The 25,955-nt window shown below is 42.2% G+C and overlaps 1 protein-coding gene across 1 annotated transcript in view; it reads right to left on the reverse strand.

The window, feature by feature from the left end:
- The window catches only part of LRRK1 (leucine rich repeat kinase 1), a 2,417,153-nt gene that overhangs the window by 1,008,284 nt on the left and 1,382,914 nt on the right, over positions 1–25,955 (reverse strand). The gene's annotated exons all lie outside the window — the stretch shown is intronic.

The raw sequence follows: 25,955 nt of genomic DNA on the forward strand, positions 1-25,955 counted from the left end.
CTTCCACTGTTAATAACTGGAATAATACTGGAGATCCAATACACTCTTCTCTGAATTTAGTGCAATTAGTAATTTCAAAAGAACATTGACCTGCTGACACTACTACCAACATCAGAAAAGGAACAAGTCATTGTGGGGAAATCACTGAATTTGTGCATTGATCTCCACTGCAAGTATATTCCTTGGTGATGTTCTAAAATGCCATCATTCTGAGCTGAGAAAAATATTTCAGAATCCCAATATGGATGTCAGCCATTTTGTACAATAGTACACTGCCATGCCAATCAAAGAAATGTGTAAAGAACAAGATTTTTACAAGCTTTTCCTTAACCTTTTAGGCAATCTTACATTTATATAAATGAAAATAAACCGCAGCAACACAATCTCAGTTGTAATCATTATACATTACAACCATGCAGACAAAACTGTAGCTGCAAACATTATACATCACTTTAATATAGCTAGTCATTGTCCATCAAACATTACATAGCTCATTCAATTCCTACCTTTTTTTAAACCTTGTTCCCCCTCTGCATGTATTGATCCCACACTTCCTATGTTTTGCTATGTAATTTACTCCTATCCCTTTCTAAAGTTTCAGTTGTTTTATCTCTGTTACTATCTTTGTTACTTCTAGTAAAGTTGGTTTAGATTTTGATTTCCATTTTCTAGCAATTGCTTTTTTTGGCAGCCATCATAATTAGACTCAGCAAGGCCTTACTATGTCTAGGCAATTCCGATTCTGTATCATAGCTCAAAAAATGTGGTGGTGGTGCTGCGGTAGCGTTGTCGCCTCACAGTAAGACGTTGTCCTGTTCGATTCTCAGCTAGAGCGTCTTCTGTGTGGAGACATGCGTGAATGGGCGTACCTGTGCATCAGAGCTGGCAACTTGGCACGTAAAAATCTACTGCCAATCATTAGCGGACCGGAGTTCCACTGTGGCGACCCCTAACCGAGAAAAGCCAAAAGACACAACAACATCATAGCTTAAAAAAAAATCCCTAGTCACTCCACTTTGCTCACCTAGTATTTCTAACAAAGCAGTCTGCAAGGAATCTTTAAAGTCAGCCAACTCATTACACTCCCAGAAAATATGTTCCCAGCTACATCTTTCTTCCCCATCACACCTCCAATATTTGCTGTCTACCTGAGAAACAAAATTCTTTGGAGTCTACTTAGGGTATAAAAATACCTGCATAAACACTTCTGGGCAAAGATCCTAAATCTTTTAGATTTTGTTGCATATTTGGAAGACATACATATATTCCCACCCCCCACCATTGTTTCTTTGTGAATTGCTTAACCAATCTCTCTTCCCAATCCTTCCTAACCTCCGCTGATTGATTCTTATAGTTACCATGCAATATTTTATATGCTCTACTAATTATTTCTTTCTTAACAGCAACTTCTGTTCTAGATTCTACTAAAAACTCTACCAGTGATGGTCTTATTTAGGACCCCCTATTTCTTTCTCTTCTCCTACACTTTAATATCAATCCTTGATAAGAAAGGCAATCTCTAACCTAGAGTCCATATAAGTTCTTGGTGTTTTCCCATTCTATTACCTTTTTCTCTTTGGTTATTTGCTCCCAACACCTTGGTTCCTTTGCCAGTTTTCTCCAATATATTCCAGCCCCCTCTTGCCGATTCTCGGTACCCTAATTAGTCATCCTTATCTGCAGAATCTCCTTTCTCCATTCCTGTGTTGGCTTAGTTCGGCCTTACAATGATCTTTATACTCAGTCATGAAGATTTTTGGAAAGTGTGTTGGACAATGGTTACAGGCTCTAATGCACACACTGCTACTATCAATATTTGATGTGCTACTGCATCAACCACTGCTGGTATCTGTTACAAAAGATAGTTGGCTTAAGGTTATACAGTACATGTGCACTACTGCCGTGAGTAAAAGCCTACATCTCCACACCCAAAAAAGCTTTACACTGACTGCTACAGATTCGGACTTCTAAACACTACTTCCTGAGGATTTCAGCCACTTCAGGTGGAGATCAATGCATTCTAGTGCAATCTTACTAACAGCAACTGAAACTTCACCAGATTTATTTTGCACACTTATGCATACACAGGTTTGATTGCACACACAATTCACACAGCCCCACTACACTTAGCAGTGCTTTGCTCCCCTTCCCTCCCCAACACTTACCATCACAACATAACTTCCTCTGTACAGAGCTATTTTCCACCCCCCCAAACAGCAGCACTTAGTACCTTTCCATTCAACTCTACCCTTCTTAGCATACCTCTTCACCAGTCACATGGCATTGCAAGTTACATATCTGATTCTACTCAAATTGCACAGCATGCTTACAAGCTTTTCATCCCATCATCAAACAAGGTTTCCATAACAGATCACAGGTCTATCAGCACAGCTCACATCCTACCACCATCAGCTTACTTATGACAGTTTACACCATTCCACCTTTCCTGTTCCCCATTAGCAATAAGTCAGCTTGCTCCATCTATATAGCTTCTGAATTACAAACCACTGCATACATCAAACTCTTCAAACTCTCACATTTTTATATGTATCCCATAGCTGTGAACTAAAACTAAAACAGAAAATCAAATACAAATCGTTATACCCACTTCACCATATAGATCCATACCAACCCTAAGCCAGCTTATGTATCTCCACTCAGAAATATTCCCATCAATCCACTTACTCTACCACATATCACAAACGTTCTATAAGTACAACTATTTCACAATTAACATTACAAGCATAAGGAACAAACTCCCAGAATTCCATGCTTGGATGGCTATACTTGATATTTTAGTAATTACGGAAACCTGGCTACAATCAATGTAAAAAATATACAATTTCTATCTCCTGACTACAATGTCTACAGACTAGACAGAGCAAACAAAAAAAACAGGTGGAGTTGTTACAGTTTATAAAAATACCTGCGAATTATCACCTTTCCCTGACAATAATCCATAATTTCATAATGTGGAAATATGTAACTCACTACTGAGACTCAAACTATAAATCCATAGAACAATATCCCCACTACAGAAGACTTTCTATGCTGGGTCTCAAATAAAGTCCCACAAGAAACAAATTATCCTAGATGACCTAATCATTGACTGAATTACAATCAGATTAGCTCAATTCACCAACATCATACATCGGTACAGTTTTACCCAGCTAATCGCCTCTCCAGCCAGACATAGTATAATCTCTATGAAAGATGCAGGGCTTGCCTAGATCTTTACTTCTTCACCAGGCAGTATTGCAGCATTTGCTACACTTCCAAAATCCATGCATGGCCATCTGCTTATATTTGCACTCAGAGAGATAACTACTCCTGTAAAGTACACCATTATAAACTAGTTAGAAATGTCACTATCTCCAACCACAAACCTTTGAAAACAACGCTAATTTTAACTGGGATGCAGTTAAAAATCTACCACTAGATACTGCAGTCTCAGACTTTAATACAGGCTCTCTGAGTACCCTCAACACCCAAGCAGCACTTAGACCTAAAATAGTCAAAGCAAAATCTGAACCACTGTTGTCTACTAAAACTAAATAACTCAAGAAAGACAGGGACAGGGCATGGAAAGTCTGGTCACAAAACAAAATTAAGAAAAAAATGCAATATTATAGATACCTTAGGAATCAGGCCAAAAAATTCAAAATACAAATATAATCTCTTCCAACCAAGACAAATAAGTACCTCTACATGATTCACTACAGATCCCAGCAACATTATTGTTGACGGGTTTAACCACCACTTCATTCATTCTTTTCAACCATTACAGGACAGCAACAAATGCACTAATCCCTAGTTTGCATCAACACAAAACAGCCTTAGAAAGTCCCCACCTCCACTATGGTGAAACCTTTGAATCCACTACACTAGCTCCAGATAATCTGCCTGCAGAATATTTAACATTTTCAGCAGATGCCATATCCTATCCAGCTTCTATTCTGATAAATCACTCCATTGCAGAAATCTTTGCTCCTGAACTAGAGAAAAAAAAGTGTTTTATCTTACTACTTTATAAGGATGGATCTTCCACAGAACTTTCAAATTATAGGTCCACAACAATCCTCTCTCCACTATCCAACATTTTTTAACAGTTTTATTCAATTATCACATACAACATAGGCAAACATACATTTATATAAAAGAAAACAAACCATGTTAACACTTCACAGTTATAAACTTTATTCATCAAATATGTTCTTTTGTACAAATATCATCAATTCAACATTACATAAATTGACAAATTCCCACTTTAAACCTCACTCCTCCTCCAAAACATTATTCTGCGTGTATTGTTCAAGCAATTTCCATTTTTTCTGTGTAATTTGCTTCTACCTTTTACAAAAGACCTCACGTCCAGTTCTATTATCTCTTTTACTACATACACTATTTCAAATGTGGTTGGTTTAGACGTAATTTCCATTTTCTAGTAATTGCTTTTTGGTAGCCCCTAGAATTAAACTTAACAAGATCTTAGTATGTCTTGCAAATTCAGATCCTGTATTCCAGCTCAAAAAAAAAAAACTATTTCCTTAGTTACATACATTCGCTCACCCAATATTTCTGACAGAGAACTATGCAGGGAATTTTTAAAATCTGCACTTGTTTTACACTCCCAAAACCTATGTCCCCAGTTACCTCTTTCTTCCCCATCACATTTTCAATGCTTGCCATCTACCTGAGTAAACATTCTTTGGAGTCTGCTTGGGGTATAACAATACCTAGGCAAACATTTCCAAGCACACTATCCAAAATTCTTGAAAAATATATTGACTTCTAAGGCTCCCTGCACTGGGCATCTCTCTGATTTCAGAGCTATCAAACACGGCACAAACAGTGAAATGGAAAAATAATTACTTACCCTTTTTACATGTTATCGTTAGGGGTCACCCAAAGGATCAGTTCTTGGGTCACTGTTACTCAATCTCTTTACAAACAATTCTCACCCCACCACAAAACATACCGCCATAGTTCAGTACCACAAAACATGTCACCATAGCTCAGCACACAGATGACTTTACTCTTATCTGCACAAGAAGTGACAGCAATTTTTCTCAGCTGTTGAAACAACTGAATAAGTCTCAACCTCTCCTTAACCCCAATAAGACTAATCTAACCATATTTACTCCAAAACCTCTCTCTATCCCAAAAAATCTTCTTCACTATATGCTTACCCAATAAAACCAAAATAGAGCATGTTTTAAGCAAACAGGCTGCATCAGGGCCAAATAAAAATAAGGAGACTTTAGAAGTGTTGCTTTAATGTCTTCAGGGAGTACTGACAGCATAGCAATGCATACCTTCTAATAACAGAACCAGTAGCGCTTGCTCTGAAGGGAGTACTGACAGCATAGCAATGCATACCTTCTAATAACAGAACCAGTAGCGCTTGCTCTGAAGGGAGTACTGACAGCATAGCAATGCATACCTTCTAATAACAGAACCAGTAGCGCTTGCTCTGAAGGGAGTACTGACAGCATAGCAATGCATACCTTCTAATAACAGAACCAGTAGTGCTTTCTCTGAAGGGAGTACTGACAGCATAGCAATGCATACCTTCTAATAACAGAACCAGTAGCGCTTGCTCTGAAGGGAGTACTGACAGCATAGCAATGCATACCTTCTAATAACAGAACCAGTAGCACCTGCTCTGAAGGGAGTACTGACAGCATAGCAATGCATACCTTCTAATAACAGAACCAGTAGCGCTTGCTTTGAAGGGAATACTGACAGCATAGCAATGCATACCTTCTAATAACTGAACCAGTAGCGCTTGCTCTGAAGGGAGTACTGACAGCATAGCAATGCATACCTTCTAATAACAGAACCAGTAGCACTTGCTCTGAAGGGAGTACTGACAGCATAGCAATGCATACCTTCTAATAACAGAACCAGTAGTGCTTTCTCTGAAGGGAGTACTGAGAGCATAGCAATGCATACCTTCTAATAACAGAACCAGTAGTGCTTTCTCTGAAGGGAGTACTGACAGCATAGCAATGCATACCTTCTAATAACAGAACCAGTAGCACTTGCTCTGAAGGGAGTACTGACAGCATAGCAATGCATACCTTCTAATAACAGAACCAGTAGCGCTTGCTCTGAAGGGAGTACTGACAGCATAGCAATGCATACCTTCTAATAACAGAACCAGTAGCGCTTGCTCTGAAGGGAGTACTGATAGCATAGCAATGCATACCTTCTAATAACAGAGCCAGTAGCGCTTGCTCTGAAGGGAGTACTGACAGCATAGCAATGCATACCTTCTAATAACAGAACCAGTAGCGCTTGCTCTGAAGGAAGCCGTCACTGCATCACAGCTGCATCTGATGCTATGTCTAGCCCCTTGTGAAGCTTGAACCACATTGATATGGCCTGTTGCTTACTGGCTGGTCCTTCCAAAGAAGCCAAAGTTTTGCTTAAGCTCCTCAAAATAAATAGCAGATATTTAAGTATTTGGGTCTGATGGTTCAGAGCTCTGAAGGTTAGAGAAGAAGAGGTATACACGTTTTCCAATTTATCCACTGCTCTGCTGTTTTTATATAAGGGAAGGCCATTAGCAGCAGGTAGGAGTTTAGAAGGCTTGTCCGTAGGTATGGTGAATGCAGAAGAATCTGCCAATGGATTTGTGTACAGAAACTAACATATTTAAGCTCTTTAAAAACTCTAGTACTCCTTTTAGGGGCTGGTGGCTGAGAGTCAGGAGCAGTGGAAGTAGATGCAATTAAGAAAAGCCTCCAGGGTAGGATGTACAGGAGCCAAAGCAGGAGTGCCTACCTCTAAAAGTTTAATACATTTCTTGCACACCAGAAATATGTTTTGATTCTTATTCAAAGTGTTTCACCATGTGATAGTTTCCCCAAAAGAAGTTTCTTCAACAGGGGAATCAGGGGAAAGGCCACTTGACCTAAAGAATGGATCTGAGAGTAATAGGCCAAGGAGTGCTCATCAGACTCTGAGTCTGACTCGTCATTCTCATAAGATGATTTTAAATGTCTGATTTGGAGTGTAGCAGGAGAAGGAGCAAATGATCCAAAACATGGTGATTTGAGTGCTATTATGGCCTTAAACAGGATCTGGGAAAAATACACCTGTTCCGTTTCCTTGGACGTTTGTTGACAGGAAAGATTTTTGGTTATCTGTTTTTTTCTTTTTACGTGATGTCCACTTTCACAAGATGCACAGATTATGACCCTTGATGTACTACAAGAAGGACCCTGATATTTCCTCTCTAACTAAAATTTGTGGGATACTTTGGGTTCTTCAGAGATAATTATTCGGGGTTGTTTGGATGTATGAACCTCAGTTGCCAAACATGCCCCTGCCAAGGTCACTGTAGTGGGCATCTATGAAGGCATCGGGCATACCAAGGGTTCCAAGACTTCAACTGGTACATCCAAATGGGCAGGCATAATGTCAAGCCTAGGCCTCTTGAGTTTCTTCTTCGGGATAGGTGGAACATCAAGGCTGGAAGCATCTACCATTTTAGCATGGATGCTGTTCTTAAGGCACTGGGTTTCCAAGTACATGTTGAAGGAAGAAAGTCGCATCCAAAAGGTTTTAGGTGCAAAGGACTAGTAAACTGTAAAATTTTTATAATCATATTCTAGAACCTTGTAGGGAATCTGCTGACCACAATTACACTTTCCTCTCCTAGCTGACAGCTAATAAAGTATCAAACGTCAATACTAGTTAGGAAAACAAGGAAGGTTCCCTGATAGGGAGCTTATTTGAGTTAAGCCAACGATACCAATGACCATGTGCAGAACAGACCAAAGGGTGCAAAACCTGCATTCAGAAAAGCAGCAAGACAGTCTGAGGTTTTACACTCAGACATCCAGTTATGTACTCCTATGCCTGTGGTCTTAGGTCATACATTAGATGTAAGGCTCTATGGAAGGTTTTGGCTTTGGTTCCCCATCTAGATACACAGGTTATCTGGTGAGACAATCCAACAGTTTGGAATATTCCAAGAGTAAGCTAAGGAAGGACATTGTCTGCTCTCAGAAATATGACACAAGCTACCTTACCCTCCTTCAATTACAAAAAAAGACTTGCTGGGTAAAACTGCCATGCTGGATCCCTTATTTGTAATGCATCACTTTTTAGCACCTATGAACATCGGGATAATCATGCATGTTATTAAAGTCAGAAACTATAAACTACCAGCCAATGACTACAACTCAGTGCCAGATTCCTAAAGTATCAATTAATACTGATTACATCTATTTTGAGCTAGTGCTTTTAAGTTTTGTGCTGACAGCAAATACAGTAACAATTTCCCATTGCTTAACTAGACATCGGCTTACTAAGGGTGATCTCATTCTTACACTTGGATATGTTTTGAACACTACATGAATGATATTTTGTCGTAAAGTACTACAAAATGACTCCAGACCTGCTTTAATCCAGTAATATGTGCTACAATGTTACAGAAGAACATTTTCTTAGCAAGTCTAAATTATTTTTAATGAACAACTACAAGGGTGCTATTAGCCACTAGATGGCACCAGATGCACAGGCATTGAAATGAAATGAAACTTCAGCTGATGAAAGAAACTACAAGAATTTTCATTCAGGTATGATGATGAGACAGCTACATAACATTTACAGTCGCTGTACCTTTCATAATACATGTCATCCTGAACTTATGAACACACCCAATCAATTAATATTACAAAACACTGCATCTTTAAGTAGGAACTCTAAGTCTGACAAGTTCACTCAGTACAATACCGATTTTTATTTCATACAGCTGAGATCCCTCATAAAATCCTCCAAAGTTAGTTATGAAAACAAAATTGCCACTGACTCTAAAGACAACCACAAAGCATTCTATAGCTATGTCAAGAATCTAAATGGGAGCACTCAGATCTGCTCTGTGTTACAGCACAATGGCACTAAATATACAGAACCAACTGATATTGCCAACATCCTAGCAGATAGGTTCAGTGCTAACTTTACCCCCCTCTCACCCCCTAGAGGGCCCATCTCTATACCGGAAGAATGCAAAGTTCCTATAATCATGGCTGCACAGGTAAAAAACACACTCTCCAAAGCCAAGAACACACCATCCATGGGACCTGACAATATCCCAGGCTGCATTCTACACGAACTACAGAATGAACTGGTACCCTACTGGTACCCACTGAATGGCGCACCGCGACGGTTATCCCACTCCACAAAGGGGGAGCCAGGACGGACCCCGGGAACTACCGCCCCATTAGCCTGACGAGCCTGGTCTGCAAGGCCATGGAACATATCATTGTGGAACTCATAAACAAAGACATTGGTAATCTACAAACTCTGGACCCTACCCAGTTTGGATTTGTAAAAGGCAGACCATGTCTCCTAAACCTGATTGACTTCTTTGAAGCAGTCACCAAAGCCATAGATGAGGGTAAAATGGTTCACACAGCTTATCTAGATCTCGCCAAGGCTTTCAACACCATCCCCCACTCTGGAATTATAGATAAGCTCACTAAACTAGGTATAAATCCCTATGTCACAAGATGGGTTGGCAACTGGCTCACAGACAGAACCCACACTGTGAAAGTAGCGGATTCCAAATCCGACATCAGACCAGTGACAAGTGGAGTACCACAGGGTTCAGTCCTGGGTCCTCTCCTGTTTGGTATCTACTTCTCTGAAGTGCAGGCCAACACAGAAGGTCTTTGGCTAACAAAGTTTGCAGATGACTGCAAACTAGGAGCCATAATCGAAACTCCTAACGATGTGGACAAATTACAAAAGGGCCTCACTGAGACAGATACCTGGTGTCAAAGCCATGGCCTGAAGCTCAATGCCAAAAAGTGTATTGTCATCCCCTTTGGTAAAAACTCTGTACCCATGAACTACCACATAGCTGGTAGCCTACTTAATGCTGAAAATGTGATAAGAGACCTTGGGACACAGGTGGACAGTAGTCTCTCCTTTGATAATCACATTGTCACAGTGGTCAGGAAATCCTTCTACGTGGCTCATCTCATCACAAAAGGATTCTCATCCAGAAAAAAGAGGTCATTGTTCCCCTCTACTCATCACTCATTAGACCCATTGCAGAGTACAACGCCCCTTTTGGTATGTACCTCACAAGACATCTACCACAACTGGAAAGACCACAGAAATACCTCACAAAGAGGATTACTGTCCTCAAACAGATGCCCTATGCAAACCGTATCAAAAAACTACAGCTTTACTCCATCGCATATCGCCTACTCAGGGGCGATCTCTGCCTAACATACAAAGCTATGTCAAACCCAGAGCTGTTGGACATGCTCCACTTAAAGAAATCCCAATCCCTCTGAGCTACATGCTCTGGGGACCTAAACCTTGTCACCACAATAAACAGAACATGCTGGAGGGATAGATTCCTGTCCCAGAGACTTCCCATACTCTGGAACAGACTACCTATCTATGTCAAACAGAGCTCCTCATTAGCACTCTTCAAGAAAAATCTTGATGATTGGATGGGAAATGGGAAATTCACCCTGGGGATCAATTCTGTGGCTCTGCTCGACAGGGGCACAGGAAAATAATTTTCTTGGGTGGTGAAAGCCAGGGTACATTTTTTGGCCAGGCTTGTATGGGCCCTAGGGCCAATAGCCTAGTACCTACCTATGTACCTATGGACAGGCATTTTTAGTATTATCATTCACTATTAGAGGTGTGTCAGTTGACAGTCAAATGCAGTGACAAAACTCTGGGTCAGACTTAGGTGGTAGCCTTCATTAACACAAAGCACAATGACAATGGCGTAGTGTATTTATATCCCAGTGTTTTACAAGCAATGTAGGCATTGGTAGAGAGAGAATTATAAAACAGATGCACCACTAATTGTGCAGCTAAGAAGTCTGACAGCTATGATCTGTTCTGCTTAACTAATGAAAGAGAGCTGCAGACAAAGGTAAAAGCAAGGCGGACAAATACCTGCAGAATTTTGTTTCGGGAGGTGCAGGTTCCTATTACATACATCAGATATCCTGGCAGCACCAGAATCATGACTGGTGGCAAGGGTTGCTACATGCCTTATTCCCGATCTTACTAATTAGTTAGGTGGTAGACCTGCACAATAAAACAGGCAGAGAGAACTCTTACCCTTTTGATTTCAGGCATTGTATGCAATGCCAGTCTGATAAACAGAGATAACAAAATGGAAAATTGAACATTTCATTGTTGATATTACACAGTAAAGTACCAAGATAAAATTTTTTATGTGCTTACTGCCTTGTATAGGAGATTTGGTAATGAGTCTCTTTGGAATGACCAGGTCATTTATCTCTAAAAAAAAACAGAAAATGAACTAGGATGCATTGGTCATAACTGAATGTGTGAATGACCACTCTCCTATCTGCTGCAGAATATTTGAGGTAGTCTCCTCCCCACCTGTCCTCAACAGTTGCCATTTGTCAGCCACTCCAGTGGCATAGTGGGATAAAGACCTGACTACAGTCCAGCCAACCTGGGTTCGACTACTGGCTCGGGAGACTGATGGAGTGGCAGGGAGAGGTGTGCCCATCTTGGGAGGGAGGATGCTCACTGATAACACTCTAAGAGGGAGCCATGGTCCACACAGCAGGGGAAAAGAAAAAGTTGGTAAAAGAAAACCCTACCCTGGACAATGGCACAGATGGGCAAGCCCTCAATATGTCCTTAGGATTCACAACCAACCCCAGCAAATACAGGAGTAGTCCAGAAGAGTAGAAGGATAGCTGGTAGACTTGATGTTGAAAAGGGGCAATGGGAAGCCAGGCCAGTACTAAGAGGTCCAAAGGGACAAAAAAAAAAAACAAACTGTTGCCATTTATTAGAAATGGGGTAATTTTAAGAAATCCTATCTAAAATCTTATCTGATTCAGATTACATCTGCTTCTTGGTATGAACACTCTCACTAAAGTTTTAGCAGTCACTCCAGCATCTTTATGATGCCAGAGGATAAGTTATGCATAATGACTAGTGTACCCTACCTAAAATCCAGTACAGTCTATACACACTGATCAGTGCATTACCTACAACGCAGGACAAACTATGGACACTGACTAATACCTTACCTATAGTGCAGATTAACCTATGTACATGGAGGATACAAACCTCTAATACTGCAGGACAATGTACGCACACTCAGCAGTAACCTACCTATAGTGCAGATCAACCTATGCACATGGAGGAATACCCAGCTCTAATACTGCAGGAGAAGGTATGCACAGTCAGCAGTAACCTACCTATAGGACAGGACAAACTATGCACACCGAGCAGTACTTAATGAAGTAAGTAGTCAGATTATACATATTATCCCTTGTTGTATCCAGGGCACACAGTGATAAAGACGTGACTAGTAAATCCCAAAGAAAGTGTAAGGGCTCCACAAAAACCAGTAAACACAAAAGAAAAAACTAATCCCAGAGACAAACAATAAAGCTCCCAGTCAGCAGAAACTGTTCAGTTACTTAGTTCTCAGTGTAGTCACACAGCATGGAAATGAAAATACTTCAAAAAATCACTTTTATTAAATCCACCACTTAATAAAAGTGATTTTTTAAGTATTTTCGTTTCCGCGCTGTGTGACTACGATGAGAATTAAGTAACTAAACAGTTTCTGTCGACTGGAAGCTTTATTGTACATCTCTGGGCTCCGTATTTCTTTTGTATAAAGACGTGACTGTTACTGGGATCACCAAGAAATAACTATTGATATGGGCACTGGAGAACCAAGCAGGTGGCAGGGAGGCTAGGAGTGAGTGGCCAACTCTGGCTTGCACATTCTAGGGAAGCTTGCCAATACCTGCCCTAATGGAAATGCTGCACATTCACAAGTCAAATGGGACAAGAGTCATTGGGAAATAGGAAATTCACCCAGGGGATCACTTCTGTGGCTCTGCTCGACAGGGGCACAGGAAAATAATTTTCTTCGGTGGCGAAAGCCAGGGAACTTTTTTTGGCTAGGCTTATGTAGATCCGACGGCCGATAGCCTAGTACCTACCTATGAAGCTATTTGTGGATGGATTGTAGAGAAAATGAATAAGTACTGTGATTTAGGGCAAGGATAAAAAGCAAAAAAGGAATGAAGATGAGACAGAAACAAATTAAACTTTAGAATAAAAAGGGAAGATATTGAAAAAATAATGAAGGGGATGGATTTGAAATAGAATCAGAATTGAGCAATGAAAAAGATATAAGCTGGAAAATAGTTGTTGTTGTCTTTCGGCTTTTCCCGATTAGGGGTCGCCACAGCGGAACTCCGGTCCGCTAATGATTGGCAGTAGATTTTCACGAATGCCGAGGTGCCAGCTCGATGTTCAACCTTCAAAGAAGGCACGCCCATTTACGCATGTCTTTCGAACGCCCACCCAACCGCGGAGAGGACATGCAGACTCCACACAGAAGGAACTCTCCAAAAATAAATATTTCTATTGGTAAATGAGTAAAAGATAGAAAAAGAAAATTGGAAACAATTAACAAAGGAAAAGAAGAAAGGAAATAGATCATTTTAAAGAAACTAGTATAACAATAAGGCGATATCGCTTAAATTAAGAAACAGGGAAAGGAATAAAGTACAGTTTTGTACCTACCAAAAATGTAGATGTTCGAGTGTTCACCCTGCTGCAGTCATCACACTTGGGTTATCCTGCCGTCAGGCGGTCCCTCAGTCGGCCTGAATTCCAAAGTCTTGGTCCGGTGTCGGTTGCTGTCACTTCTTTCCTGACATCAGTGCGCCAGGGGTATATAAGTGGCATCTGACGCCATTTTCTTCAGTTTTTCTTGCCCCAGATGTTAGGTGCCCCCAATAGGTAGGCAAAATATATATATATATATATATATATATATATATATATATATATATATATATACATATACATATACATATATCTATATAAAATTAAAACAATACCCTTAGGCACAAGCAAATACACCACAAAAGTAGCATAGGATAGAGTGGTAGAGATAAGTTCAGCTAGTTCAGAGGGGATGGAGGGAGGGTAACCTGGACTGCAGCAGGGTGAACACTCGAACATCTACATTTATGGTAGGTACAAAACTGTACTATGTTCATCGTGTTACCCTTCTGCAGTCATCACACTTGGGTTGAATCCCAAAGCTAAGGATGGGAGGTGGAGTCAAACAGGGTTAGAAGAAGCTAGTAAGCCCTGCAGAACTGCAGTGGCAAAACCAGCTCTAGTCTTAGAGTATAGAGGTAAGTGATAGTGCTTGGTGAAGGTGTGCACTGAACTCCAAGTAGCAGCTTCTAGAATATCCTTGGTTGGCACCCCCCTGAGAAAGGCTGCTGATGTAGCTGTAGCCCTGGTGGAGTGGGACCTAATGTTAGCAGGTACTGGTTTCCCATGATATGTGTAACAGAAACGTATACAATGCCCTATCCATTTAGAAATGGTATGTTTTGAGACAGCTTTTCCTTGTGATCCTGTAGCATAGGCTACAAAAAGCTGGTCAGTTTTTCTGAAAGCCTTAGTTTTATCCAAGTAGTAACGTAATTGCCTGTGAATGTCCAAAGAGTGCAGGAGTCTTTCTCCTTTGTTCTGGGGATTTGGGAAGAAGGTGGGCAAGTGAATGGTTTGGTTTAGGGCCACACTGGGTACCACCTTTGGCATAAAGGAAGGATTAGTTCATAGAGAAACTCTGTCTTGATGAAAAATGAGGAAAGGTTCCACTGCCATTAGTGCCTGTAGCTCTGAGACTCTTCTAGCTGAGGTTATTGCTAGTAGTAGGGCAGTTTTCCATGAAAGAAATTTTAAATCAGCTGAAAAAGCTGGTTCAAAGGGCGGCAATGTAAGCTTTTCCAGAACAAAGTTGTGATCCCAAGTAGGTGTTGGAGCTCTCCTTGATGGTCTTAAGTTCTTAGCCCCTCTGAGGTACTGTCTTAAGAGTGGATGTGAGAATAAAGGAGGATCTGTGCTGTAATGAGCTGAAATTGCTGAGGCGTGGATCTTAATAGATGAAAAGGAAAGTCCTTTGTGTAACATCTCAGTTAAATATAGTAGAATCTGAGGGATGTTTGGATCAAGGGGATTTAGGACTTTAGCCTGGTTCCAGGTGCAAAATCTTTTCCATTTGTCTGAATACGCTTTCCTGGTGCTGGGCCTCCTGGCCTCCAGAATGACATCCATAACCGCTATGGGTAAAGGTGTTGGCTGGTTGTTTAGGTAATTTGCCATGCAGCCAGGTTTAAAGTCTTGAGCTGGCTGTGTAGAATCTGATTGTCTCGCTGGGGTGAGCAGGTGAGGAATATGTGGCAAAATCCATGGTGGGCCGTGGGCCATGTTCCTTACAATTGGATACCAATGCTGACGTGGCCAGTCTGGTGCAACGAGTATCATTTGTGGCCTCTCTAATCTGACATTCAGCAGTACCTTTGCTAGAAGAGGCAGTGGAGAGAAGGCATACACTGTTAATGTTTTCCAACTGAATGAGAGGGCGTCCCACTTTCCAAGCTAGTGGATGGAAGGTCCTTGTGCAAAATTTTTGAAGTTGGTGGTTGTGGGGGCTTGCAAACAGATCTATGTCTGGGCGTCCCCATCTTTGAGCTATCATTGCAAATACTTGTGGATCTAGTTTCCATTCATGTGGATCCATGATGTTTCTGGTTAGGTAGTCTGCCAATGTGTTTTTCTTCCTTGCAGGAATTGTGCTTGTAATTGAACCTGGTAAGATAGTGCAGTGTTCCACAAGGTCATTGCTTGCCTGCACAGAGGGTAGGAATGTGTGCCCCCTTGCTTGCTTATGTACCACGTGACTGTGGTATTGTCCGTCTTTACTATTAGTTGTCCTGGGTGTAGAAGGCTCTTGAAAGCTGTTAGGGCATTCTGTACTGCTAGCATTTCTTTTTGATTGATATGCAGATGCCTCTGATCTGTAGTCCATTTGCCCTGAATGCACTACCCTGTCATGTGTGCTCCCCAGGCATAGTCCGATGCATCTGATGTCATAGTTTGCCTGGCTATGGGTAAGGTGAAAGGCTGACCCTTGTTGAGGTGACATGCCTGTGCCCACCACAGAAACTCCTGTTGAAGGCAGGCAATGAGTGGTATCATTGTTTCCAAGCTGATGCTGTGCTGAGTCCATACACTTTTCAGGTACCATTGTAATTTCCTCATATGCAGTTTTGCAAATGGTATTAGTAGTATGCAAGATGCCACGAATCCCAAGGCCTGCAGAATTTTTCTTGCAGGGAGTTGGGTCTTTGTTGCCATTATTTTGAAATATTGAAACAGCTGTTGTTGCTTGTCTGGTGTGAGATAAGCCATCTGGGCCATTGTATTCAAGCTGGCACCCAGGAATATTATGTTTTGTGAGGGCACTAGTTTTGATTTCTTTTTGTTTACTGTGTACCCTAGGCAACTTAGAAGGTGTTTGACAAATGCCAGATGCTTTAAAAGAATGTCCTTGCTTTCTGCTTGAATAAGGCAGTCGTCCAGGTATGGGTATATTTGAATTCCTCTTTGTCTGCAGTATGCAATTACTGGTGGCAGGCATTTTGTGAAGATCCTGGGCGCAGTAGATAAGCCAAAGGGCAGTGCAGAGAATTGATAATGCGTTGAACCTGCAATGAAGCGGAGGTATCTTCTGCAATTTTGTCTGATAGGGACATGCAGGTATGCCTCCTTCAGGTCCAACATTACTAGACAAGCATTCTTGCCCAGCATGGGAAGAAGCTGCTGCAATGTTAGCATCTTGAATTTTGGTACTTGCAGATAGGTGTTCAGAACTGAAAGATCCAGAATGGGTCTCCATGCTTTGTCCTTTCTTGGGACTAGGAAGAGTCTTGAGTAAAATCCTTGTCCTTGCTCCTGAGTAGGTACCTGCTGAATGGCTCTCATGTTCATGAGAGCTGTAATTTGTTTTGTGCCTCTGCCCATTGATTTGGTGGCAGGTTTGGCATTCCTTTGATTCTTGGTAATGTATGAAAGTGGAATCTGTATCCTTGAAAGACAATGTTTAGAACCCATTTGTCTTTTGTGATGATGTGCCAGCTGTCTGCAAAAAATGCTAGTTTTCCTCCCACGGGAGTTGCCAGGAGAGATTTGCTTGGTAGTTTGAGGAAAGAGTCATTGTGTTTGTCTTCTTCTAGCTTGGGGCCTGTCTTCTCCTCCTTTCTGGGTAGCAGAACCCCATTGGTGAGGTTTGTAAGGGCCCTGTGACTGACCTCTGCCCCTTGGGCATCTGTATTTGCCCCTCTGTGATCTGTCTGAAGATGGAAAGGACCATTTTTTTGTTGGCCAATTTCTGCTGAAGTGAGGGGGTTGTACCTGCAAAAAGTCCTTGACCGTTTGCATAGACTTTGCCTTATCCTCCATTTTCTTTAAAACTTCTTTTGCTTTGACACCAAATAATACATCCTGCTGTAAAGGTGCATCCAATAATTTTGCTTTAACATGGTCAGGGAGGGTTTGTTCTTTTAACCAAGCATGTCTACGTATGACAGAGCCAGTAAAAGCTGCTCTACAGGAAGATTCCAATGAATCAAATCTGCATTGTAAAGTATGTTTGCCCACCTGTTCAGCTGCATGCAACAGATCCTGCATTTCCTTGAATTCAGGCTGCTCAGAATGTGCGCTCATTTTTTGTTTTAACTGAGACATCAGGAATTGTTGATATTTCAACATGTGGAACTGGCAAGTTAATGCTCTCATAGCTAGAGCTGCTGAGGTGTATATTTTCTTTCCCCATCTATCTAGGGCTCTGGAATCCCTTTCAGAGGGCACAGGATTTTTAGCCATAGAAGCTTTTGCTCCCCTAGGACCCTGGGAAATTGTTTCTGGGTCAGCTACAGGACTTTTATAAAGGAATTTGTGTGAGTCAGGTACTCTGTAGTATCTGTCTGGTTTGGCTGGAGCAGGAGGTAGAGAGTCTGGATTTAAACTAGACTCCAAGTAAACATCATCCACAATATCTAAAACAGGAGGGATAGCAAGAGGTCTGTGCTGGGGTAGTAAAAGGAACTCAGAGTAATCCTGGCCTTCCCAGTGGAAATGTTCTCTCATAGTATGTAAAGTTTCCCCAAAAGAGTAGTCTTCAGGGGGAGATGCTGAGGGAATAGAGTCTTCAGCATCAGAATCTTCATAAGGTGGAAAAGTGTAATCCTGTTCCTCAGAAGAATCAGAGGAGAGAGAAACTTGTTCAGAGGATGCATAATCCTCCTCTTGTCTTGGTCTTTTATCAGGAGGGGGATGGGGACCCCTGATAATGGTAATCAAATCTTCAGCCATCTTAAGCATCTGTTTCTTAGGCATGGGGCCCTGAACTATAGACTGATGTACAGTTTTCTTAGGTTTTAAAGGAGTTTTAAGTGTAGCATAAGATTTAATGGTGAGTGTAGTTGGTCTGAAGACACCTTCTGCAACCGAAGGTGTTTCCACTGCACCGGTGTCTAGTTCTGCTCCGGTGTCGGTAGATGGCTGCGTCGGTCTAGTAGACTCCGCTTGGGAATCCGCAGCTGTCTGGGGTTCCAGTTCTGCGGTCGTCAGGGGCTGCGTAGGTGCCTCACTGAAAACTGGAGAACCAGCGACAGGCCCAGCTGAGGCCTCGGGGTATGGCTTATTCCTAGGCTGCCTGTCCTTATCCTTGCGTTTTTTATGAATGGCGGTCGTCGGCTGCTCTGACGGCATGATATAATTAAATTTCCTACCAAAGTAATGCCGTGCGAAGTCAAAACAGCGCTTGATAGTTCATTTATTAAACCTAGCGCAAAACCGACAACTTGTGACGTCGTGGTCTGGGCCTAGGCAAAGAATACAAAAGGAGTGGAAGTCATTATGAGGTATTTGCTTCCCACAAGAAATGCAATTGTTAACTTTTTCTGACATCGGACTGAGGCAAGAAAATGTTCCCCAACGGGGTACTTAGCTTTATTGAAGACTTCGGACTGAAATTCAAAACGAAAATCTCAGGTGTGGGCCGATCGGCACTTGCGAACTGCTTCTGCTTCGGGCACCGCACGGCAAGAAAGACTGAAGAAAATGGCGTTGGATGCCACTTAATATACCCCTGGCACACTGACGTCAGGGAAAAAGCGACAGCAACCGACGCCGGACCAAGACTTTGGAATTCGGGCTGACTGCGGGACCACCTGACGGGAGGATAACCCAGGTGTGATGACTGCAGCAGGGTAACACGATGAACATCTGAAGGATCCTTTCAGTGAATGTAAATAGTATGAAAAGTATTACAAGAAGGATAGCAACTTTAGAATGGTGCAACAAATGTGATGTTGATATTATTATTCTGGAGGATATAAGATTTTTGCCACATGAAGATAGATTACAGTCACAGTATCACAATCACAATACACACATTCAGATCACACACATAGCTCAACAGTTCATAAGTTCATAGGTAGATACTATAGCAATAACCCACGCCTGGGTGTGGGTAATGCTAAATTTACCCACGGTTGGCATGGTTTGGTCCCGAGGTGAAGCCCGAGGACCAAACAAAGCCAACCGTGGGTAAATTTAGCATTACCACACCCAGAAGTGGTTATTGCTATTATATGACATTATTTAAGAAAAGAAACTATTACTTTTCTTAAATAATGGCATAGTATAATGCCTGTTTGCTGCCCTTCCGCAGATGTCTGGCATCCGCGGCAGTTCTGATGTACTGCGCGCCTGCACAGTACATCAGAGCTGTGGGCAAAAGCAACGGAGAAAGCAAGATCTCCGTTGCTTTTTTTAGTGTTTTGCTATGTTAAATGAGTTTAACATAGCGAGACAGTTTTAAAATAAGCAACGGAGATGTCCGTTGCTTATTTTAAAACTGTCTCGCTATGTTAAACTCATTTAACATAGCGAACTAAAAAAAGCAACGGAGATCTTGCTTTCTCCGTTGCTTTTTTTTAAAACACTGTCTCGCTATGTTAAATGGGTTTAACATAGCGAGACAGCTTTAAAATAAGCAACGGAGATCTCCATTGCTTATTTTAAAGCTGTCTCGCTATGTTAAACCCATTTAACATAGCAGACAGTGTTTTAAAAAAACGAGTTATACTAATGGAAAAAAGTCCGGGCAACCGGACCTTTTTCCATTAGTATAACTCGATTTACAACGGGCATGCTGGCCAATCAGCATGCACGTTTTGGGGGGGGGGGTCATGGTATAATAGGCTATCTGCCATAGGGCATTTATAAGCTTAGCCAGAGTGTATTTGGCTTCCGCCTCCCTATTAGATTAGCCTACTGTGCCTCTGTAAAGTAGGTCACAGAAGGTACCCTTTTAAGATTAGTTTACTATGCCTCTGTCTAGCAGGGACACAGAAGAGATCCCAGGGGTGAATTTGCGATTTCCCATCCACGGGTCCAGATTTCGCTTGAAGAGGGTTAGCGAGGGGCTATGTCTAACATGAATTGGGATTCAATTCCAGAGTGAGGGGAGCCTCCGGGAAATTAATCTGTCCCTCCAGCATGTCCTATTTATTTTTGTTTTGAGGTTTAACATGGCTTTATACGTCAGGCATAGATCGCCTCCGAGTAGGCGGTAAGCAACTGAGTAGAGCTGGAGTTTCTTTAGTCGAGCTGCATAGGACATCTGTTTGTAGCCCATGATCCTCTTGGTGAGGTACTTTTGGGGTCTCTCCAGTTGCTGCAGGTGTCGGGTAAGGTACATCCCAAAAGGGGCATTGTATTCAATTATGGGCCTGATGAGTGATGAGTAGAGGGGCACAATGACCTCTCTTGATCTAGATGCGAACCCTTTCGTGATAAGGTGGGCTATATAGAAGGTCTTTCTAACCACTTTGGCAACGTGATTATCAAAGGAGAGATTACTATCTACGTTGGTCCCCAAATCTCTGATTACTTCTTCTGTACTTAATAGATTATCACCTGTGTGGTAATTTGTGGGCACCTTGTTTTTCCCAAAGGGGATGACTATGTACTTTTTAGCATTTAGCTTGAGGCCGTGGCTCTGGCACCAAGCATCCATCTCTGTGAGACCCTTTTGGAGGATGCTTGTGTCAGCTGGAGATTCGATTATGGCCCCCAGTTTGCAGTCATCTGCAAACTTTGTCAGCCATAATCCCCCCGTGTTAGCCTGAACCTCAGAGGAGTATATACCGAACAAGAGAGGTCCCAGAACTGAGCCCTGTGGGGCGCTACTTGTAACTGGTTTGGATTCGGACATGGCACCTGTGATTCTGACCATGTGGGTTCTATCTCTGAGCCAGTTTGCAACCCATCTTGTGATATAGGAGTTGATATTTAAGCTGGTAAGCTTATTTATGATGCCCGAGTGGGGTATTGTATCGAAGGCTTTTGCAAGGTCCAGGTAGGCTGTGTGGACTACCTTGCCCTCATCTATGGCTTTGGCAGCTGTTTCAAAGAAATCAACTAGGTTTAAGAGGCAAGATCTGCCCTTAACAAAGCCTAAATGGGTAGGGTCCAGGGTCTGGAGGCTCCCAATGTTTTTGTTTATGAGTTCCATGATAATACGCTCCATAGCTTTACAGACCAGACTAGTCAGGCTTATGGGGCGATAGTTTCTGGGGTTCTTTGTGGCACCACCTTTGTGGAGTGGGACCATTGTAGCTGTACACCATTCTCTGGGTACATATCCTGTAGTAAGGCTAAGTTTGAACAGTGACAATGTGAGGGTTCAGTTCTTCTTGGAGCTCGTGTAAGACACAGCCTGGGACACCGTCCGGTCCCATAGATGCTGTGTTTTTTGCTTTGGAGAGGGCAGCTTTTACCTGTGCATCTGTGATGTCAGGGAGGTTACATTCAGTTGGGATAGGCATTTGCTCCTTTGGCGGGGAAGGGGAGGGGGGGGAGTTTGCGCTGAATCTGTCTGCCAGGATGTTTTCTATGTCTGTCTGTTCGGTATATTTTGTACCGTTATGCAACAATTCAGAGCATATCTGGGAGTTTCCGCCTTGTGATTATCTTTAGTGTCTAGGGCAATTTTTCTTTCGAAACTGGCCTTTGATGATTTTATGAGGTATCGAAGTTTCTTGCTAATACTGATCAGAGATGCCTTCCCTTTTTGGGATTTTGCTCTGTCATGTAGTAGCTTCCTCCTTCTGTTGTATAGCTTATTTATGGCCGGGGTCCACCAGACCGTTCTCCTGTTTTTGGAGGAGTGAGTCTTGGTTTTATTTGGGATAGCACGATCCATGCTTTCCTGCAGGTGCTCATAGAATGCATTTGTAAAGGATTCTGTGGATTGGGCTGCATTATCCTCTGACCCAGGGGCTTGGAAGGATTCCACCTCAGTCTTGAGAAGTGCAAAGTTGGCTTTTGAGAAATTCTGATTTCCTTGGCTGGGGGTGGGGACGGGATATGGATGTCCAGGGAAATTTGTTTATGGTCTGATCTTACCAATGAGGGGTTTACCTCTGGTGTGGAAAATAGAGTCCCCATGTGGGTGATGACCAGGTCCAATATGTTGTTCCCTCTTGTGGGCGTGGTGACCAGTTGTTCCATTGTGTTAGAGTTTATAAATTCAAGGAACCGTTGGGCGAGGGTGTTTGGGCTTGAGTAGTTTTCCCAGTCAATGTTTGGGTAGTTGAAGTCACCCAATAACATAGTGTTTGGAGAGACCTTCATATTCTCCAGTGTTCTCAGGAATACCAAGTGGGGTTCCTGTAATAGGGAGGGTTAGTTGCACATGGATGGTTTCCGATGCTTCGTGCAGTGCCACTAACCTGGAGGTGTAGGTATCTTTGATGAATATAGATACTCCCCCTCCTTTTGTGCTTCGGTCCAAGTTTTGGGGCTGAAACGCATGGTATGAGTTATAACCTGGTAGTGCTGGGGTGCTCTCAGGAGCCTTGAACCAGGTTTCTGTTACTGCACAGACATCGATTTTCTCCATACTGAGGAGAGCCTCGAGTGCATGCATCTTGAGGTTTAGACTTCTGGCATTGAGTAGCATTACCTTTAGTTTTTGTAGCCTTGGGTTGTCTATGGAGGTGGGTTTGTCCTTTGAGCCTTGCCTAAAAAAGGCACTATGGGGGTGGCAAGAGCCTTGGCCAGTATACAAAAGCCTAAGGGTGACAGGTGCAAGCTGTCTCTAGCGAAGCAACGTGGCTTGTCGAGCATGTCATCCCAGGCTGACAGACACTGGATCCCCTTTGAATGACACCAATACTTTAGCCAAATGTTGAAATTGATCATTTTGCCTTTATACTGTGGCATCATTCTTGGTGAGGGCAAGATGCTACTCAAGGTCAGGGTCATACCAGCCTGGGCTACATGGTCAGAGAGCTCCTCTATGTCTCTTTTCATGTAGTCCAGGGAGGTAAGTCTCAGGTCATTCACACCAGCATGGACAATGACGGAGTCATACTTGTACTTGCTTTGGAGTGACCTGAGTGCTTGCATTATGTGGCGGATCCTGGCACCTGACAGGCAGCTTACAGTGACCTTCTCCTTGTTCAGTCTGGTGAGTGGGACGTCAGTGTGCCGGATAATAGAGTCCCCTATAACAAGTGTATTTGGTGTGTTGTTTGGCCTTAAGGGCTGTGACTGTGAAGCACACTGATTTTGTGAGATATGTGATTCGTGGGTATTGTTGAGGGGTGGCTGTTGCTTGGATATCTGCTTAGGAGGACTTTGCTCTTTAGGCAGATTTTTATTTAGAGCCTCCAAGTATGTTTTTGTGTGTTTATGTGTTGGGTATGCAGATGCAATAGGTCTGTGTGAGACTGGATTTGTGGTGTGGGTGGTTACCTTTTCCTCCTGACTGACTGTGCCAGTCTTGGGTTGAGAGAGCTCTGCCTCCAGTTTGGCTGCATAACTGCATCTCTCACATGTATTAGAGTTGGTTGGAAGGAGGAGAGGGTTGTCTGTGTACATAAGGCAATTGTAACATTGCCTCAAAATTCCCAGATTCACCAGCTGGACTGGAGAGTAACCTTGAAACTGACCCTTGGACATACCAGATTAGTATAGGGAACTGTTTTTTTTACTGATCAGATTAGGGAAGGGAACTGATTTTTCACTTGATCAGGAAGGACCAATCGGTTGCCTAATACTTATGAGAAGTCAAGGAGGGTGTAGTGCTTTAGTTAGTTAGTGTTTCCTAATAAGAGCTGAGCAAGTGCAGGGCTTTAGAAAGAGAATAGAGTGATTACTTTGAGAGTTTGAACAGTTCTAAGGGAAAAAGTGAAGAGCAGACTTTGTGGAGCCTGGAATACTTTAAACCTGTTTAGGCAGCGCTGCCCGACGCTGCTCAGTGCACAAACCCGCGCAAAATGAAAGTTGTAGGGTTTTAAGAGAGAGAGATCAAGGAGTTTAGAATTGACCCAAAATGACCAATAAAACTACAGCTTCTAGGTAGTAACCACTCCTCCAGGGACAGGCAGGCTGTTCAGTGTTAACCACTCCCACTGGTGAACAAAGAGACTTCCCTTTAGCCCAAGCAAGCACTGGCCTTCTAGAAACTTCCAAACAGTTCAGAACAGCAAATCTGTAACTGAACTTTCTTAACTTTCAGAAAGTGGGAAAAAAGCAATCCATGCCTTTCATTCATTGATGTAAAGGCATCTGTTGAAATTAAACATAACTTCACTTTGCTGAAGTGCAAATCATCAAAAGAACAGTTTCACTTAAATGTATATGTATGTATCTGTGTGTCTTCTCTGCTGAAGATAATAGCTTCATGCTTGCCAGAAAGGAGGGCTAGCCAAGTAACACCAAAAGAAAGACCTAGATACAAGCTGGATAACAAATTGATCCAGGTGGTGAAATTCCAATTTAAATAATTAACTTTTTAAACTGAATTTGTGCCTGGTAACGATGCGGTGTTGCAGTTCCCTGCATTAGTCAATAAAACCAATATCTTCATTTCTTTCAGCTGCTCCTGTTAAGGGTCTCCGCAGTGGATCATCTGTTTTCAATTCTTCCTGTCCTCTGCATCTTGCTCTCTCACACCAACCACCTACTTGTCCTTTCTCACCACATCCATAAACCTTAACCTCGGCCTTCCTCCTTTTGACTTTCCTGGCAGCTCCATCCTTAGCATCCTTCTCCAAATATACCCAGCATCACTACTCAGCACATGTCCAGTCCAACGCAATCTCACCTCTCTGGCTTTGTCTCCAAACCATCCAACCTGAGCTGACCCTGTAATATACTAATTTCTAATCCTTTCCATCCTCGTCACAGCCAATGCAAATCTTAATATCTTTAACTCTGCCACCATATAGTATAAACAAAAGAGTAACATATATATGTATATATAAATACACACACACACACACACACACACACACACACACACACACACACACACACACACACACACACTTAGCTCTGTACAATAATACATAATATAAAGCAGAATTTAATGCTGTCAACTTGTCTCAGACTGGTTAACTCAGTTCAGTAGAGATTACATGGGAGACGAGGAAAGGCTCTGACTCATTATAACTGGCAAGCTACAGAACTTATTCGGATTAATTCTTTTTGCTACTCCTTCAGCCCAAATGGTCTCAAAAGCAACTTTGCTTTGATTGTGGAAGTTAAGGAAGGAGTGGAGAGCTCTACTTTTTGGCTGATTTGCATGGCTATACAGTGATGTGTAAGTACAATGGGAGTGAGGGGTGTAAATATTAATCAATTCATGTGAATGTTAGACAGTGTAACTTAATTCAATTGGACTTATTTTTTTGGTAATAAAACATTTAAAAAGTTTAAAAGCTTTATTTTAGTATATACATTGATCAGTAAGCCTGGAATGGGGATAGGCAGCCCATAACCTAGAAGCCCAAGTAGCACCTGATGTCCCTATCAATTAAGAAGGTAATAACTGACCTTATCTTAAAAGATAAGGATGCATTGCATTAACATACTCAGGGCACTATGGTTTTGTTAATTGAAGATCCTCCCTGCTTAATTTCAGGGCACTACTTGAAGAAATAACACTGGAACCAGACAAGAGACTGAAAACACATTGCCTACGGACATTGTGAGGCTGATGGTAACCCCCAGTG

The sequence above is a fragment of the Protopterus annectens genome, chromosome 7.part1, assembly GCF_019279795.1.
Source record: "Protopterus annectens isolate FY-2018-M chromosome 7.part1, PAN1.0, whole genome shotgun sequence".
Classification (NCBI taxonomy): Eukaryota; Metazoa; Chordata; order Ceratodontiformes; family Protopteridae; genus Protopterus; species Protopterus annectens.